The sequence below is a fragment of the Lygodium microphyllum genome, chromosome 16 (genome assembly GCF_053477565.2).
Source record: "Lygodium microphyllum isolate KBCC chromosome 16, Lygodium_microphyllum_v1.1.10, whole genome shotgun sequence".
Lineage (NCBI taxonomy): Eukaryota > Viridiplantae > Streptophyta > Polypodiopsida > Schizaeales > Lygodiaceae > Lygodium > Lygodium microphyllum.
Window position 1 is genome coordinate 80,781,037 of NC_141150.1, and position 19,761 is coordinate 80,800,797.

The following is a 19,761-nucleotide window of genomic DNA, read 5'->3' on the forward strand; positions in this document are numbered from 1 at the left end:
AAGAGCCATGGGCAAAGAACCAGACAAAGGGATCATTGCACCGTTTTGTGAGGTCACCAAAAACAAAGTCAAGGGAGGACATTTGCTCAAGTATGGCATGGTGATGGTGTAAGTAAACTCAAGATCTCCTAATGGGTGAGCAAAAGGATCTACTCTAGCTACTAATGTGCAAACAATCTCCTAGCTTTACAAAGGACATGTATTAGGGGAGTATACCTCTAGCATTTGGTTGGACAGAAATGTTTTGATCTTTTCAAGATATCACAAACCTCTATGGTATCTAATATTTTATTTTACTTCACAAGGATTGTATCTCTTTTTATAACTTCAAGGAAACCCGTGTAACACAAAGTTGAAATTTAAATAGAATATAAAAAATCAAAAGAAGCAAAGTTGGCACCACAAAGACACAGCTATCCACATGATTAGATTGTTAAACATCCATACGATGATAGGGCTTCGAGGCTCACGTGAATCAAACACGGCTATCCACGTGATTAAACTACCATTCAATGCTTGGGCTTCCTACAATTCTTATTCGTTCGAGTATATTCTTCTTGCTCAGTGGTGTGTTCTTTGTGCTTAGTGAGAAATGTTGCGTAGAGGGTTTTGCTTCCTAGCATCTTTTGTGTCAGCTGATGGTGTGAAGCTTTGTGCTTTCAAGGTTTCATTTTTTCTAGCTGTTATGAGGTTGTTAGCACGTAATCGTGCATTGAGGGTGAGCCCACAGCTACTACCCAGACATCAGAGAGGACATACAATCTCTTTGATGAGACCACAAAAACATCTTGTCTCAACAACGAAATATGTCAGCAACAACAAGGATGGGGGATGAGCAGTCGTATTGTCACTTGCATGATCACACATGTTAGTTGTAGGATGCAAGTTAGTTGTAGGATGAATTTTAGGTGCCATGCAACAACTAATTAGATTGTTGTGCATTGCAGGGGGAAAAAACGGGATGAGTACCTAGTACTTAGCAAATTCTACTTTACAACACAAAAACTACACGAGGAGTGTGGCTTGATCCTTGAGAGGAGGGTCACTTGGGATAACTTAACCAATGTTGATCTCCCCGACAAAAAATGGCTCTCAATGTTCAAGTTGCAACATCGAAAGAATACTGAGATATACCTAAACCATCTATAGACTCAATTTTTTGAGGACTGCAGACTGCTCTTCCATAAGGTATATCAAGCCCCCTTATCATGTGGAGAGACCACAGCAAAGTTTTCTAAGTGCTACACATTTGAGAGGTGTAGTGTTGCAAAAGAAGGCCCTTTCACGCATAAGATTACATGGGCAAAGTTTGGGGCATCCATGCTAGAAATGCAAAAGCAAGCCTAGAGGGCTAGAAAAGAAGTTGGACAATTGGAGGAGGGCAAACGGTGTATTTCAAGGTGGCCAGAATAGGTCGAACAGAAAGACCGACTATACACAAGATGCAAGCAACATGTGTATTGAAGAGAATAACATTTTCACGTCAAGACCTTCAAAATTAGATTACATCTCTAATTTGTGGAGCATTGCTAAGAGGGATTTGACAAGTTGTATGTAGAAGTTGAGTAGGTTACATGAGTTGAGGGCATCTCTCCAAGAAAAGAAGGAGAGCTTATCAAGTGTTGAGGGCTCCAATGCCATGGCTAACAAAATTAAGGACAACATTGCCATATTTGAGCAACGCTTAGAGAAGCTACACCAGCAAGGGTTGCCTAATGCCGAAGAGCTAAATGAAGTGGAGGCTAATCTAAATGCATCAAAGTGCATGCTCCATCAACTTGGAATGATTAAGCATTTGTAGCTTCTTGCCCAAGAGGTGGAAGCTTAACATATACTTTTGCCTTACCTTTTTTCTTTTGGTAGCTATTGTACTTCGTTGGCCTAGTATTGTATTTTTTTTAGCATCTTTTAAAAATTTTGGATCATTTTAAAACATTTTAAACCTTTTCGCACATTTTTGTCGAAATAGTTTTGTACATTTTTAAACTTGATGGTAGATCTTGGTATATTAGGCTTGACGTTGACCCTCATGTGCATTAAAGGGCTTATGGGTCACCAATAAAGGGGGGGGGGGGGGGGGGGGGGGGGGGGGGGGGGCGGCTCCTCACTGCAAGATGAAGGGTACCCATGTCACCTGATAGTGACCCTCGTGTGCATCGAACTATCTACGGGTCACAAGTAAGCAAGGGAGGCCCCTCACTGGGGTCGAGGGCCCCCATATCGCTTTGATGGTGATCGCCATGTGCACCAATCATCATATGAGTCACCACCAAGCAAGAGGGGGCCCTCACAACAATGGAGGGGTCCCCACCCCCTGGTGGTCACTAGGTGGTGATCCTCATGTTAACTTTTTTGGAGGACCCCCCATAGCTTGATATCTTTAAGGTATTTTTTATGCTCTTTAGTATTTTTTATTTTTGAATATAAAATATTTTTTGGTACTCCCCGCGGACCCCCCATCCCTTGGTGAAGGGCTTTTTATCGCTTGGTGGTGATTCTCATGAGAATTTTTTCACAGGATCCCTCTTCCAATTGGGAGAGGACCTCCCATTGCTTGGTACTTTTACGATTTTTTTTTCTATTTGGTACTTTTTATTTTTGAATATAAAATATTATTTGGTACTCTCTATCGCTTGGTGGGCCCCCATCCCTTTGTGGGGACCCCCATCGCTTGGTGGTGACCCTCAAGTGAACTTTATTGGAGGGCCCCCATCACTTTGTAGTTTCCAGTATTCTTCCTATTGTTTGGTCCTTTTTATTTTTGAATATAAAATATTGTTTAGTACTTCATGGTACTATTTGATACTTTTTGTACACTTTTATTGTGCACATTATAGTGTATTTTGCACCCAACTATTTGTGCATTTTGATACCTCCCAAAACATTTTGATATAATTTTTTGTATATTTTTATACATTGTGATTTATCTTTTGATGCTTTTTTAAGATATTGGTATTGTTTGATACTCTATTGATGACATTTTCATGTTTGTCCTGGAGATGGAATGTGATTTTCTTGTGGCTGAGAGGCAAGAGGCTCACACCTAGAGCAGTTTTCTTAAAATGTTGATTGCAAAATTAGAGGAAGACAAAAGGTTCACATTGTTTCCTAGACCCCGAGTTGTGGATGAAGGCAACACAATCCATGGTTTGGGACTTGCACTGCTTATGGGGAGTCTTTAGACTCCACCTATGTGGTGGGTTCTTTCATTTTGGCCTGCAAGCACCAATACCACCCCTTGTGTTTTGCTGCCATTCTCATGACAAATGATACCTGTGTGAAAGTTGGATGCAATCATCGAATCCTAAAAGTGGCCAAGAGTTGGGCGCACAAGGGATATATTCAGAGTAAGTAACTATTTTCTTCTTTCTTATATTGTCTGTCTTTCTTTTTCTCTTTTTCTATGGATCATCTTGTTGAGCTTTGTAGATTGCAGGGCTAATATGGTCTGCACAAACAACCATGCTACAAATAAGGAGCCAAAAGGTCTTGGACATGACTCTAGCAATGTCAAGGAAGAGGTGTTTGGAGACCCTAAAGCAAGCAATGACCTAGGTGATGCAAAAATACCCACTAAGCCTATTATTTGTAAAGAGCATGAGGGGGAGCCAAAAGGAGAGGAGAATCCCATTACAATTCCTATCTCGCAAGAGTTCAAGGGGGAGCTAAAGGAAGAAGGGGAGCCCACTATGATTCTTGAAAATCAGCAGAGATTAGGTGAAGATAATATGTAAGTCATCCAATTTTGAGTTTAACTACTTGTTTAGTCTCTTGGATATCATCTAATTTGTTAACTTGTTTTATATCCTTAAGAGCCTAGTTGCTCGAAGAGGAGTCTACCGTGAAAATTAAGCTTCTAGATGATGTTCCTACAACCAGGGCAGATTGATAATCATTGATTTCAATGCCGTTCTTTTGAAGGAATCGAAGGAACCTTTTAAACAAGACTCGCTATTGGAGGGGTCCAAACCAATCCGTGTCACTAAGTATTGTTACTATATGGTGAGGCCTAGAGTCAAACAATGCATCCTGTTATTAGGGGCTAAAGAAAGTTTCATGGTTTGGAGCTCTTGCAGCAAGCCAAACATGATGCGGATTTTATCTACATGCTTCCCCTACACACTGGCAAACAATAAAATTCTTACATGTAAAGCTACTTGGAGACCGTTGGTATTTTTGTGTCATTCTGTAGTCTTCATATTGATTAAGTCTTACATTTTTGTTTTCACATGAGCATATGTATTCTCCCAATAAGATTGTGAAGTGTGGCGAACGAGTTTTTGCTAGATCCCTCATGTTGATGACCAACATTGGAAAAAGTTGATGTTATTAAAGATCTTGCAAAAAGTGTGGGAAAAACACCCTTGATTCAACACCAGCAACACCATACTCTTGGAGGACTATCCCTACAAGTTTCTAAAGAATGAATATGAAAATTATTTAGCTATCCATTTCTATGTGCCAGAGGTTGAGCCCCATAGTAGTCCCTTGTATCTAATGGGTATTGTTGAGCCTTGGCTTCAAGGCTGGATCGAAGATGCCTATCCATTGGCCTACACTAGGAAACGTCCCATGTATGACATCGAAGATGACTTGTCTCTGGCGATGACAAATTACTTCATTCAAAAGGAGGGCTACTCATATTGACCTAAAAGGCCAAATGTATGAGTTATTCCAGTTGGTTCTGAGGTCATTAGTGTGAGATCTCTTCCTTGGTCAATTTTGACCAAGATGCTAGTTGCCAATCCCAACCATGTCTTTAGTTCCTGTAGATTCTCTATGTTTCTGGAAGATACACTATGGATAGCCCTAAGAGCCTAGTGGCTCGAAGAGGAGTCTACCATGAAAAGTAAGCTTCTAGATTATGTTCCTACAACCAGGGCAGATTGATAATCATTGATTTCAATGCCGTTCTTTTGAAGGAATCGAAGGAACCTTTTAAACAAGACTCGCTATTGGAGGGGTCAAACCAATCCGTGTCACTAAGTATTGTTCCTATATGGTGAGGCCTAGAGTCAAACAATTCATGCTATTATTAGGGGCTAAATCAAGTATCATGGTTTGGAGCTCTTGCAGCAAGCCAAACATGATGCAGATTTTATCTACATGCTTCCCCTACACACTGGCAAACAATAAAATTCTTACATGTAAAGCTACTTGGAGACCATTGGTATTTTTGTGTCATTTTGTAGTCTTCATATTGACTAAGTCTTACATTTCTGTTCTCGCATGAGCATATGTATTCTCCCAGTAAGATTGTGAAGTGTGGCAAACAAGTTTTTGCCACACCCCTCATGTTGATGAGCAACATTGGAAAAAGCTGATGTTATTAAAGATCTTGCGAAAAGTGATTCAACACCAACAACACCATACTCTTGGAGGACTATCCCTACAAGTCTCTACAGAATGAATATGAAAATTATTTAGCTATCCATTTCTATGTGCCAGAGGTTGAGCCCCATAGCAATCCCTTGTATCTAATGGGTATTGTTGAGCCTTGGCTTCAAGGCTGGATCGAAGATCCCTATCCATTGGCCTACAGTAGGAAACGTCCCATGTATGACATCGAAGATGACTTGTCTCTAGCAATGACAAATTACTTCGTTCAAAAGGAGGGCTGCTCATATTGACCTGAAAGGCCAAATGTATGAGTTATTCCAGTTGGTTCTAAGGTCATTAGTGTGAGATCTCTTCCTTGGTCAATTTTGACCAAGATGCTAGTTGCCAATCCCAACCATGTCTTTAGTTCCTGTAGATTTTCTATGTTTCTAGAAGATACACTATAGATAGCATGTTAATAGAACTCTTGTTGTAGTTTTAAAAGTGCTTGGTTATATGCTACTACATAGAGTTTAAGTTGAATTTCCATGTGAAGAGTGTGCCAAGCATGTAGTCAATCGTTATAATACTTCCTCATAGGTTCTACTGGCTCCTTCCTCCATTCAATGGATTGTAGTATTCAAACTCGTCCCAATCGTATTGTAATCCTATAAAGGATACCTTCATCTATGCTTAAGTCTGATGAGCTAACATCCTTACCTTTTTCTTATCTAGCTAAACCATACAATCTATGGTTTGAGCACGATTAATTCCGTTCCTTTTTCTCATAATCTTAACTTCTTGCAACTTGTGGCAATGGCTATGTGGTGATGCGAGGTTGTGGGTGGCGATACACGGTGATCTTCGGGCTTTTATAATTGTCAATGTTGATTATGGTATTGTAATATGCACTACAAGAACTATCATATAGCACAAGATACTCAAAGAACCAAAAAGCTTCATTCTCCATGTAGGCACTACATTATATGATTACTTGTGATTATATGGTCTCTTGATGTTGCAAGTGGCGATAATAGGTTGTGATCTCTAAGCTTTTAAAAATATCAATATTAACTCTAATATCTTGGGGAGTTATGTTGAGGAGGTGACCATCATGTTGATATGGCTCGTTATCACTTGGTCGTGACCTTTGTATACTGTGAACCCCCCTTGGGTCACCACCAAGTGAGGGAGCTTCATCACAGCAGTGGAGTTTCCTCCCACTACTTAGTGATGACCCTCATCGATGGCAAGGGTGAGCATCACAAGTGCCAAGTGTGATATAATGTTGCAAGTGGTGATAGGTAGTAATCTCTGGGATTTTAAAAATGTCAACATTGACTATGGTATCTTAGGGAATCATGTTGAGAAGAACATCATGTGCGGAGGACTTTGAATGGGTCACCACAATGTAAAAGAGGCACCTCCCAGGGGAGTCGTGGCCCACTATCGCTTTTGGTGATGTCTTGCATGTGGTGTGAACCCCATATGAATCACCACTAAGTGAGAGAGCCCCATCCCAATGGTTAAGCTCTATCCTATTGCTTGGTTGTGACCCTCATGGGTTGCTAATGTGAGAATCACACAATGCAAAGTGTGGTTATAATAACGTTCCATCTTGGTATTAGATAATAGACCTCTATTATAAAACCCAACATAGCTTTGATATTATATTCTGAAATCGAATGTCTATACCAAGATCAAGAAGAGTGTACAAGGAAAATAGGGTACAATGTCCGGGTTCATAAAATAGAAGGTGATGAAATGAGACAAAAAACCCCATGTGCATTATATCAATGACAATGTTGCTACACTAGTTACAGTTTGCAAGCATGGGGCTTGTTATAATGACCACAAGGGTGCTTTCTCCCTACCTTAAAAAATAGCTCCAACAAGATGAAATCGCTTGAAGATTTTACCATTGTACCAACCATCTCCAAATCAGCATATCTGCCTTGGCAACTCCTCCAATATCACCATCTAGGCTATCAACTACACCATCGGTTGTCCCTATGTCTATACTTACTCCCTTAGCAGTCTCTTCATAGACCTCTGACCTCACAACCTCGCCCACCAACTTTCTACAATGATTGTCACAAACCATGCCCTCCATGGCATCTTTTTCCTTCTTGTTACCACCCTTTCGCCCCCCTTCTTCGGTCCATCAGCAGTCTCCTCCCCACTTTTGGTATCAATAGCATCTGGATTCCCCTCAATCCCAATGGCATGTGGAACCACCTCATCAATCAAAGAGTCTTCCTCAACCCTAGTGGTACTCCACATCTGGCATGTCATCCTCGATGTTCTTAGGTTTAGTATCACCAACTCCCGGATCTAGGTCTCATGGGATATCTCTCACCTTCTCCATATTGTGTGACTCCTCAAACATGGGACTAACCAACAGATTTTGTTGACCTTGACCCATCATATTTCACATTATCTACAGTGGTCTTCCCATCTTCGAAGATCTCAACTACATGTTCCTTATCTGCACAATAATCATATGCAATCCCAAACACATGAGCACACCGAATCAGCATTGTAATCCACATGTAAAATAACTGTGATGGATAAATGTATCAACTTACTCTTCACACTATAGTACCCAGTGATCCATGTCTTTGCCACTATAGGTACTTCAACACTCCATCCTTCTTTCACACAAAACCTGCCGCTATACAAAATTTCACTAAAGCAAAGGGGGTGGTATTGATGTCGATACTCGAGCATAAAGTTGTCCACAACATGTGCCACTTCCAGCAACTCCTACATGCAACGCAAATGCCAAACACATGGATGATCCCATATTTTTCTACAACATTTGGCATGGAAAAGAGTGTGAATCTCTTCCCATTCCTCATGTCAATGATAATCTAGTTGACAAAGTCCATGTGGGCCTACCCTTCATTGCGAGAGGCCTCTAGCTTGTCATATTATGACTGCCAAGTGAAAGAAATAAAGAGAATTAGACTTATAAAAACATCACAAAAACCAAGCAACAAGTACCAAAACTTTCAACCATTATATCATTACCAACCATTGTTGCAATGACCACCAATTTATCAAATATACCAAAGAGCACCAAATGTCCCCCAAATGATACCAACAATAGCTACAAACAACACCAAAGGGAACCTTAGTACAAAAAATAGCACAAGAAAGTATCAATAAATACCAAAGGTACCAAAGAGTATAAGGAAACATTTAGTACAAAGAAACCAAGAGGTACTAAATGTACCAAATGCAACAATCTACTTCATATATCATAGAGCTTTAAGCACATCGAGTACAAAAACCATCAAAATATACATAAAAGAGACTAAGATAATATTATTTAGCTTTTTAGTAATGAAAATAGCTACAGAGTACTTAGAAGCTCCAGATGGCACTAAAACAGTTTCAAAAGTGATAAATATATTCAAAAATACATAATGCTACAAAAAGATTAAGAGGACATATCAAAAAACACCAACTGCACCAAAGGTTCAAATACTACCAAAGATTTTAAAAAGCACCAATTGTATCAAAGGTTCAAAAAAAAGGTACCAAGTTTTGCCAAATACTTTAAGTATCAAAGAGCTTAAAATATACCAAAGAATACAAGAACCACCAAAATAACCCAAAAATAGTTCAAATACCACCAAAGGTTTCAAAAACCACCAAAAAACACCAATTGTACCAAAGGTTCAAAAAGAATGTACCAAGTTCTACCAAATACTTGAAGTACCAAAGATTACAAGAACCACCAAAATATCCCAAAAAGAGCATGAGACAATACAAATAAGCTTGTTACTGACCAGAACAACCAAAGAGAGTACCAAGAAACACCAAATGGTACTAAAAGGATTTCAAGAGTTTAGGTACAACCAAATGCTTTGAAATGATTAAGAAGCAATAAAGCACATATTCCACCAAAGGTTCAATAATCCTAAAGTACCAAAAATCACCAAATGCAACCCCTAAATTTAATGCACTAAAGAGAACCAAATGTATCAAACAAGACCAAATGTACCAAAGAATATAAGAAACACCAAAAGAGCCAAAGTTTGTACTAATAAACTTTTTAATAAGGAGATCAGTCAAAGAATTCTAGGGAGCACCAAATGGTACTAAAAGGGTTTCCAGAGTACCAAATTATCTAAAACCACCAAGTGTTCCCATAAGATTAAAAGGAAATACCAAGAACAAACCAAGACAAAGTACACTGTGTATACCTACTCAAGCTCAATCTCTTTTCCCAACCATATTATGTTCTCACTGACCGTGGGACATTGCAGCATTCGTTGGCTCACTCCTGGTGCACTCGTTTTTTTTTTTTAATGGATGTATGTAAGGATCCACACGTGCATGAAAAGGAGAAATATGGAAGGAGAAAAAGAAAATGACATGCAAAAGAAGGAAAAGAAGAAAAGAAAGAGGATGCCCCTCATGGCCTCCTAGCCCTAGTTTCTCATAGCTATTGCTCATCCCCTTCCCTAAACAACATATGTGGATCCAATGTCCCTCCAACTATTGTTAATCATCATGCAAGACCCTTAATCAAGTACTTATTCCAATACCCTCTATTCAACAAAGTCCTCATAGAGAAAGAGTTGCATATTGCTAGTTGAGTAGGCCAAAGCAATACAATTTTAGACATAATTATTTGCATCTCAATCCTAAATATATCATCACATCTTGATGATTTTTCAACTCTTCAATATAATCCAAATTTCTATTAGTGGCTAATTTTAGCGTTGAGTAACATTGTATCATAGCTCAACATTCTTTAATTGTATATCAATAAACAACTCATTCAAGCTATATAGTAAAAGCTTGAAGATCTAGAAGTGACAAGTTTCAAAAAAATTTAGCATCAAGATGCAATCAACAAGTAATGAGCTACTACTCTTAGCAAGGGAAAGTTGGGAGTTCACTTTGAAAGCAATCTTATTCCTCTTGGTCCACATAAATTTCAAGGCCACAACATATAGTACCATAATCAGTTTCTACGAGGCATCATCCGGATTTCTTTGATTACCAAAGAAGACCGTAGCAAAGCCGAAATCTGATCTTAGGTTCGCTCCTTTGAGCCACTTCTTGATCATGTGCCAAATGGACTTGATCTTTAGGCACTCTCCTAGAAGAGGTGCTTCTCATCTTGTTCATGCCTCCTACAAAAGACACGGAGAGGGGGCAAGCAAATTCTTTTGAATATCCTAGCTCTGAGCAAGAGTTTTCTTGAAAGTAGTCTCCATCTAAAAAAGTTAAGTTTGTAGGAAGGGGTGGCCTTCCAAACGCACTTCAGCCCGGGTTACCAAGTGGAAGGCCTAGCCATTGGGCAACATCCCTTCCAATAGTCAGTGAGGGTGTGGAGATAGCCAAAGAGGGGGAGCAAAATTTGCCACACTTCCTACATTAGATCAGCTACCTCTAGAGGCATTTGGCAAAATCTACTAAGTCCTCCGACCTTTTAGGCAGATGCTCTCGACCTTTTAGGCAGATGCTCTTGGCAAGAGAGTATTTAGCCACCAAGACAAGGGCAATTCGCGAGTCAAAGGTAAATGGATTGGGCCAAATGCTAGTGATTAGTGAAGCATCGCCATTTGTTCTAAAGTTGGAGGACCAACTAATCTAGGAAACAGTATGTTGCCAACTCCAAGTGCTATCATCCGCAAATAACTGTGAGACATTGGTTGACCCACCCGACATTGGTAGCCCTTTGATGGCACCATTCTGAATCCTCCTATCGATATTCCAAAGAAGGGGGTCAGGAATTAGTGCAACAAATAAAGAAGCTAAAGGACAGCCTTGGTGACTTGACCTTTTCAAGGGAAAGGATCTAGACTGGTTGCCATTGATGTTTATGGAAGCAAAAGCATTTGTAGAAAGCCAATTCACCATACTTATAAAGATGGGGCCAAAGCGGAAGGCCTCAAGGATATGGCTGATGAAGTGCCAAAGCTGATCCTGTCATGTGTGTGTGTGTGTGTGTGTGTGTGTGTGTGTGTGTGTGACAGAGCTAAGTCAATTCAAAACGACAAATTGAGCACTGTATCTTGGATTTTCTTGCCATGCACGAAGCCATATTGCTTTGAGTGCACAATCTTTCCCAACAGATTCTTAATCCTCGGTGCTAATGCTTTGGACATCACTTTCTAGGTGAAATTGAGCATACTGAGTGGCTGCTAGTTAGATGTCTTTGTGCACATTGGAGACTCAGGAATCAATTTGATCAGTCCTTGGTTCATTTCTTGTAGCAATGCAGCCAGATTTCCAAATAGCATTCGTCATATCCACCATGTTGGGGCTGCAGTGATCCCACATCTTGTTCAACAGGGAGCCCATCAGGGCCAGGGGCTTTCCCTGTCTTCATCTTCAAACCTGTGTACTTAACCTTCGCCAAGGAGAAAGGCAAAACCTGTGTACTTAACCTTCGCCAAGGAGAAAGGCCTTCAAGGAGCAGAGACTCAGCTAGGGATTGGAGATATGGAGTGGTGGGGCTCTTTGAGTGCACCCTGTGACAACCACACAGAAAGTAGTTAGTGTTGGGACATAATCCGAGGCTGGAATTATGATAAGACTGCAATACGTGACACAACCACAAAGCAACCACGCTCCCTGGGACGCATAGAAGTGCTCCAGCATGCGTACCCTCCACGTGCTGCCAATGTGACAATTATGCCAGGTATAGGAGGCACTGATGTCACCCAGGGCAAGCAAAGCCACATATTTCAGTTCATAGGTCCGCTCCAGGGAATCCTGGGCTTCCACCTCCTCCATGACCATGCAACGAGAGCCATGGGACTGATCAAAGGGGAGAAGTATCATATTCCAATCGCCAGTGAGGAGGGTTGGCTGTTGGTGGAGTTTATCTTGGAGCTACACCCATTGATTAGCCCTCAGTGTTGAGATAGTGGAGGCGTATACTGACATGATCAACAAGGGTTCTCCCCAAGCATCGATGCGTGCTTCAATTGCCCCTCCATCACCAAACCTCCACGCAAATATAGGCTTGAGATCATTTTTTATCAGTAAGATCGTCCCCCTCTGCCTGCAGATGCGATATCCAGTTTGACTTCTTTCAAGGCGACAGCACATGCAGCTTATATCTTCTTATTATGCCATAATAGATTTGCTTCCGGATATCTGAGCCAAGGCCACGAACGTTCCAGGAAACCATTTTAACCTTATACATCCAATTGCTCTGCTCAGCACAGTACATCAGGTGTAGGGAGCAGTTCATGATCCCCAATAGGTGCACAGTAGCTGCAATCGACAAGCGGATTACGAACCAGTTTCTTAAGACCACCGTTCTTCTTTGCCTGAGGTTTCGAGGGAATGTTCTCCTTATTCTGGGTGGAGCCGAGCTGTCAGGATCTCTGAGGCTGGTCCTTGGCATTGTCGGCCTTATTGCCAGCAGCGGCCCTTGATGCCTGAGGGGTGGGGTGACTGATAGAGTCTTTTCCTTTGCCTTTCTCCACCGCCTACGCAGAGTTCTGATTGACCACTATGGGCAATATGGGTTGGGGCTGATTATCGCAAGCATCCTTCTTCTGATCTTGTTCTTTCTTCTCCTCCGCAAGCTTCTGTGGACAAGACTCTGCAAAGTGCCCACTGCCATAACAATGGTCGCCATGCCAGACGAGTCTTGCAGTTGCACGAACGCAGGGGGATCGTCATCTCGTTCGATCGCATTCGTTTGGAGGAACTTTCTTGCATGCGATCCTGGTCGCCGCGTCAGGGGGAATAGATCCGTTGACAGCAGCCAGTCGGCTTCATACACTCTGTCTGCTCAATCCATATCTCTCTGCCTCTCGCTTTGTGAAGGGTTCAGGTCTTCGCCAATAGACCTAGTTCTTCAGGAACACCTTTGTCAACATAAGCATTGTGCTTTAGTTATCATGGCCTCAATATTCACTATATGATGATTGTGCAAACTCTATAGCCGAGTTTATTATCCTTAGTCCGTCTTTCATTCTCATAAACTTCTATTTCAATCCATGTAAGGCTAAAGGTCTAATCATATGGTAATTTTTCTTGGCAAAAAGAATGTAGAAGGCTAGCTCTCATCATCAAACACTTCATGGCACAGCTATCGATGGCGTTAGGATCAAAAAAGAGGGGTGGGAGGCCACATTCTTGTGGGGTAGGGTCCTGCTTAAGTAAGAGTTTAAGAAGCCTAAGGTAGTTACAGGTGGTTATGAAGGCTGGATTGGGTTGGATTGGGGCAAGAGGAAAAGTCAACGAGGTTTATTTATTTCAAATAATTAAATAAGAAAAGAAGATAAAAAGAAAAGAAATGTGCATCCACGAGCACTACACCACACCTAGCATTTGTCAAGTTAATGATGTCTAATGGCTTGTCTTGGGCTAGATCCACCCCTAGCCCCTCTTTCTAACTTCCTCCACATTCACTCCCTACCCATCAAGGACATACCTAGGAAATCTTGACTCATCTAAGATTATATTGTCTCCTTGAGTCACTTGCACTTTTCTCCCTTGCACTCAACTCACTCTAATGCTAGAAAATCAATCATGAAAGTATAGCAAAGAATGGACTTCAAGAAGGAGATTACAAATACACCAACAAACACTTTTGTTAAAAATTGTTCCACTGAAGACCGTGACCTTCTAAAACTACTTAGATGGGACTCAAGTTTTGTCCATCATACTACCGATTTGTCCCAATGAACATCATCCTAATCCCTTTTCCTTGGCAACCAAAACTTTTTCTATCATAAAGAACTAAGTTCCCTTGTTTCATCAACAAGAAGAATCCTGATGAATCTATCTTCTAAGTATTTACTAGCCTATATGAGCGCATGTGTACCCACGCATAAATTGCATCATAGCCTATACATCAATTGATTCCTCAAGTGTAGGATAGCACTCTAAGCTTTCTTAGAGTTTGACCCATCTCTTAATCTAACCACATATGTCATGTGCACGAGAATAGAAAACTCATAATTACCCTAGAAAGTAAATTTATGTGGACCTTTAATTGCAGGTACTAAAGTTTGTGGAGAATCATGGCCATCATCTCCACTTATATAATAAATCTTCCACCTTCTACATTCCACAACAACCCATCCTTCCTAATCCTTCAAGTTTCACCCAACAAGGAAGAACCAATAGTCAAGTATACTACCATTCGGATGCAATCCTCAAAAAACCTCGTCACAATCACAACCTTGATCACCATCTATACCAAAGAATTCAAATGCATCATTCACCTTCACCCCCAATAATGATCATCGCTTCTTCCAAGAACCATATCAATACCATCCCAAGCATTATGTGTCTACAATGTATGCTATATAGTATGCTACCTTTGATGATACAGGGAGGATTGGCACTCATCTAAGAGGGGGTAATTGTTAACCTTAGGAGGCAATGAAGATAATCGAGAATGAAATGTCAAAGTTTCAATTTTAAGTTTGCAAATATATTTTTTGGATTTATTGCATTAATTTAGATACCATCCATATATAAGGTGTAGTTGTAATTTACACAATCTATTACTTGTAAATAAGAGATTTGTCATACTCGATTTACATAGCTACTCTCCATACTAGATCTACAAGTGCTACTTCCAAGTCAATTGGCTTATTTACTTCTCTCATAATTATAGTCATCAAGACCATATTGACTATATGAGCAAAAGCCTTTCTTTGCTCCTCTATTCTTTGAGATCTCCTCAATCAATCCTCCTTTTTCTCAATAGATGTAAGTATAAGATTATTTTGATCATAGAGCTACTTTACCCATCACTGCAATCACTTTTCCAATGGCATGTTGGCATATTGATGAACCTTCTCCTCATCATTCAAATGTAATGCAACTTTTACAACCATACCACCTCACATGCTACCATAGCAGTACCTCTATACTCAGCCTCTGTACTTGATAAAGCAACTGTAGAGATTGCTTTTTGTTGTTCCATGTAATTGTTGCACTACCAAGGGAAAACATGAATCTGCTAGTAGATCTTCTATCTAACACGCTACCAGCCCAATTTGCATCTATGTATCCAAACACCTATACATCCTTTCCTTTCTCATAAAAAAGTCCAAAATGTAAAGTGGACTTCACATACCTCAATATGCGTCTAATTGCATCCAAATAAGACTTTCTAGGCATTAGCATTAATTGACTAATAAGACCAATAGCATAGCTCAAGCCTGGTCTTGTGATAGTGATATAAATCAAACTTCCTACTATCCTCCTAAACATATTAGGGTCTTCTATCTCATCCCCAACGTTTGCGCTCAACATCACATTTTGCTCCAATGGTACTAAAGAGATTTATATGTTGTTATACCATACTTGGATAACATATCCAAGCCATACTGCCTTTGGGATAGCCATATACCATCATCATATCTGATCACCTCAATACCAAGAAAGTATCTCAACTCATCCAAATCCTTCATCTCAAACTTCTTCTTCAAGAAGCCCTTAACTTCAGTAATCCCATTGTCATTGTCACCTGTAATAATCAAGTCATCTACATAGATGACTATGATGACAAAACATGGATCTCCCCTTCTCACATAAAGTGAGTGATCAGCATCAGAATATAAAAGCCAATATTGACAAGCTACTCTCTGATCTTGTTAGACCATGCTGTAAGTGCTTACTTGAACCCATAGAGCACCTTCTTTAACCTGCACACATATGTGGGATACTCTAAATCCTTATAACTTATTGGTTACTCCATATACACCTCAACTTGCAATTCACCATGCAAGAAGGCATTATTAACATTCATTCATTGCAAACTCCAACCTTTGGCTATTGTCAAGGCAATCAAGCATCTAAGAGTTGCCATCCTAGCAACTAGACTGAATGTCTCTTCATAATCTATGCCATATGTCTAAGCATAGCCTTTTGCAACCAACCTAGCCTTATACATGCTAATCAAACCATTTGTATTATCCTTGACTTTGTAAATCCACTTACAGTCAATAGCTGGATCAAGCATCTAAGAGTTGCCATCTTAGCAACTGGACTGAATGTCTCTTTGTGGGAGCTTTCGCTCAACCGCCAAGACCCACCGACCGCTTATTATTTCAAGCGTTCCAAACGAGCTCTAATGGCTACGTCTCACATAGCCAACGCACCCTCGATCCTACAAGTGTAGTGAGCTTACCTTGATACCGACATGAGTTGCCTCCTCTCTTTCACACTCCGATAGCTCCACAATCCTAGATGCTAGCTCAAGCATACTCAAGCCTCCTCCTTCTCCAAGCTCCAACCGCTATAGCCGCACCCGCAAGAAAAGGAAAGAGAAGAGAAGAGAAGATAGTGAAGAGCTTTACCCCCTTGATCCCTCACTCCCACTCACTCATCTCTCTCTCAAGAGCACACACAAGCAAGGAGAGGAGAAGAAGAGAAGAGCTCTTGTTGGGCACCAAAGAATGAGCTTCCATTCACTTTTTGAACTTTATATATACAAACCCCAAAACCCCATGGGCACCCATCCTTTTTTACATGACCAGCCATTGTGGCAAGGTCCATTTTTCTAATCCCCTCTTTTTGCTTCATACCCTAGGCCTATATTCGACTATTCTTTTACAGATGGCACAAGAGGGAGCTTGGCGCTTTTTTACAAGAGTTTTTTGAGTTTTTGAGGTGCCTTTTATTTAAAACTACGCTTTTGGCCCCAGCTTAGCTTTGGAGACTGCCTACGTGTCCTTGCTCCTTTTCCATCTTCTTTCTGCTTTTTCATTCGTCCTTCCGCCTTCTCGGCTTGGGGTTAACATTACCCCCCTCCGAGACGGGTGCCAATCCCATGGCACTCTTGTCAACTGTTGCTTTAAGAGGTAGTTGGCGGAGCAGTCATGTGAGGGCAGGGCAGCATGTAGACTCGGGTGCTCGTGGAAGCATGGTAGTAAGGTTGGTTGGAGAAGTAACGGATAGCTAGTGGTTGACGAGGGCCTCCGAAGTCGGTGGGTGGGCGCGTTGGTGGTGTTTGGAAGGACAAGGGATATTGCTCCACCTAAGGAGGGGGGTGTCTATCTTAGTATACAGTGCAAGTGGCTCAGGGTGACAGGTCTAACCATAGGTGAGTAGCCTCCCTAGGTATGTCCTACCCTTGATAGGCCCTAAGCATGAAGTGGGGGAGCAAAAAGCGCTAGGGGGTTAGGAATGGAGCCAGCCAACCGAAGCCACCGGGCACGCCTAACTTGAGGATCCCTAGGTGCGGTGATTGTGCTTTATGTGGTGTTGAGTGGTTCTGGAAGTGAGTTATTTTGTTTATTCCATGCATAAGGATCTGTCTGTTTGGTGTGCTTTTTTTTTTGCATTATACTAAGAGGACGACAGCCTGTACCTAATCTTTCTTGTCTGATTGAGGTGAAGAAGGGGGTCAGATGGACTTACTCGAAAATTGACAGCTTTGCATGTACCCTTTGAGGTTCATGTGGACATGGAGAGAGGTGGTGGAGAGGAAGGGATGGTTGCACCTAGTAAACTAGCTGTCGTTCATATCTTCTAGGAGAGCTAGGCAAAAGGAGGAAAGAAGGCTAGTTCTCATCATTAGGCGCGCCATGGCGCAACTATCAATAGCGTTGGGGTCAAAAAAGAGGGGAGGCAAGCCACGCTCTTGTGGGGTCAGGTCTTGATTGAGTAATAGCTTAAGTAGCCTAAGATAATTATAGGTAGTTATAAAGGTGGGATCGGGATAGGAGAAGTCCGCGAGAAAGCGTGTCATGGAATCATTTAGGCTTCCTAAGTCAAAAAGGAGAACATACTCGAAGGAGGCAGCGTTGGAGTTGTAGATGATGGGGAAACCATGCCGCCCATGGAGAGTGGCAACAAAATCCACACCTACCCTACGAGGATACGCCATGAATGCGGGGTCGTTCCTCTCATAGGGTAGGGTGTTGCAAAGCGCCATCTAGGCGAGCATGCTAATATCGCACACTCGCCTCCTCCAAAGAGGTTGGCAATTATAGCCCTGTACAGTATGTGGTACTTCAAACACCTTGTCTTGCCAAAACTCTGCTTCCTTTGTGCCCCACAGAGTGGGGGTCTTCTCTCTTTCTTCCAGCCATTTTTGGCCCAGTCGGCCGCCAGTCGCGATCACCTCCTCCATTACCTTAATTAGTAGGACCCTCCTTAGGCTGTTAGGCATGAGGAAGCTGAAGGTGAAAGGGTCCTTTTTGTTTTCTTGCCATTCCCAAATCACCAACTCCGTGTGGAATCCCGCAAGGAGGTCATCGAGGCACGGTGGGAGGGGTATGGACGGCCGCACGACTGGTTTGGCTCTTAACTGCCTCCTGGTTTCTTCAACTAATTTCCTACGTCACTCCCTGAGCGCGGTTTGTCTGTCCAAGGGCAGGTCAATCTGTTGATGTTCTTGATCATGCGGCGAGGGGGGTTGTGGGATTATCTCTTCGGTGGTTCTCCTTATGACAAATTCAATGTCAGCCTCCTCCCCCTGCCAGTCGTCTAGTTGCGCTCCTTCCACAAAGCCGAGTGCGCCCAACTCTTGGGGGGTTAGGCCAGCCAATAGTAGGTACTTTCGTTGTTCTTCTAAGCCCAACCTAACCTCCGCAAATTGGGGTGGTATCTGTAGCCCCGCATGCAGGGCCCTGCGTGAGATGCTCAATTTCTTCTGCATCACCTCCAACAACTCCTTTCCCTCTGGTCGGGTCGTATCCAGTAAAGTGTTGAGGAAGGCCTGTTGCTAGGTACAAAAGGCTATCTGGACAGTATCTGCTTTACTTTCTACCAGGATTTTTTCTTTTTCCACCAAAGCGAGGCGCCGTGCCAGTGCCTTCACCCGTTTCTCGTTCTGTACGGCCCATTCCTCTACCCTTTTGTTCATTCCTTCCATGCTCTCTCCCCTGCTTCTGTGCTAGGGTTATGAGCTTCTACTCCTGGGCTCTGAGTTCTCTACTCATATCCTTGTGCTCTTTCCTTCCGAGATGCAGTTGATCGGTCATAGACTCGATCTCTTTTTGTTGCTGCTCCCTCTTTTGTCTTCTCTCCTCTTCTTTGGCATTTAGTTCCTCCATCATTTGCTCGATGTTGGTGGTTTTCGCCTCCAGTTCCCCATGTTGCATCAAGAGGAGCTTGTATTCCTGCTGCATCTGCACTAGTTCTTGATTTTCCTCCTCAAGCCGCTATTTGTAGCTTTCTTCAATGTCTTCCTTGGCTTTCAATTCCTACTTGAGGTCAAAGATTTGTCGTTATTGCATGGCTATTATGTGGGTTTTCTCCAGTTGGAAGGCGGCTACTAACTCCTTTTTTGCCACCAACTCAACCACTATCATTCTCTTTTCCTCCTTTGCCCTCTCCAATTGGGAGAGCAGCTTGACAACGTACTTGTCGTAACTGGCTGGTGGTGTCATTGTTGTGTGGGTTGGGGTGGTCGAGGTCTCCACTCGTGGACGCTTCTGGTCCAGCCTCGACTCAACATCTATGGCTGGCCTCTTTTGCCCCATGGCCACT

General features: G+C 41.9%; 1 long non-coding RNA gene across 1 annotated transcript; it reads right to left on the reverse strand.

Moving 5' to 3' along the window:
• Positions 1-7,152: 7,152 nt before the first annotated feature.
• Positions 7,153-13,201, reverse strand: LOC148023032 (uncharacterized). The gene is made up of 4 exons (XR_015693602.1): positions 8,357-13,201; positions 8,221-8,258; positions 7,908-8,085; positions 7,153-7,807 (listed from the first exon to the last, which is right to left on the reverse strand). It is a non-coding gene; the product is annotated as an uncharacterized LOC148023032 (long non-coding RNA).
• Between the last annotated feature and the right edge of the window lie 6,560 nt (positions 13,202-19,761).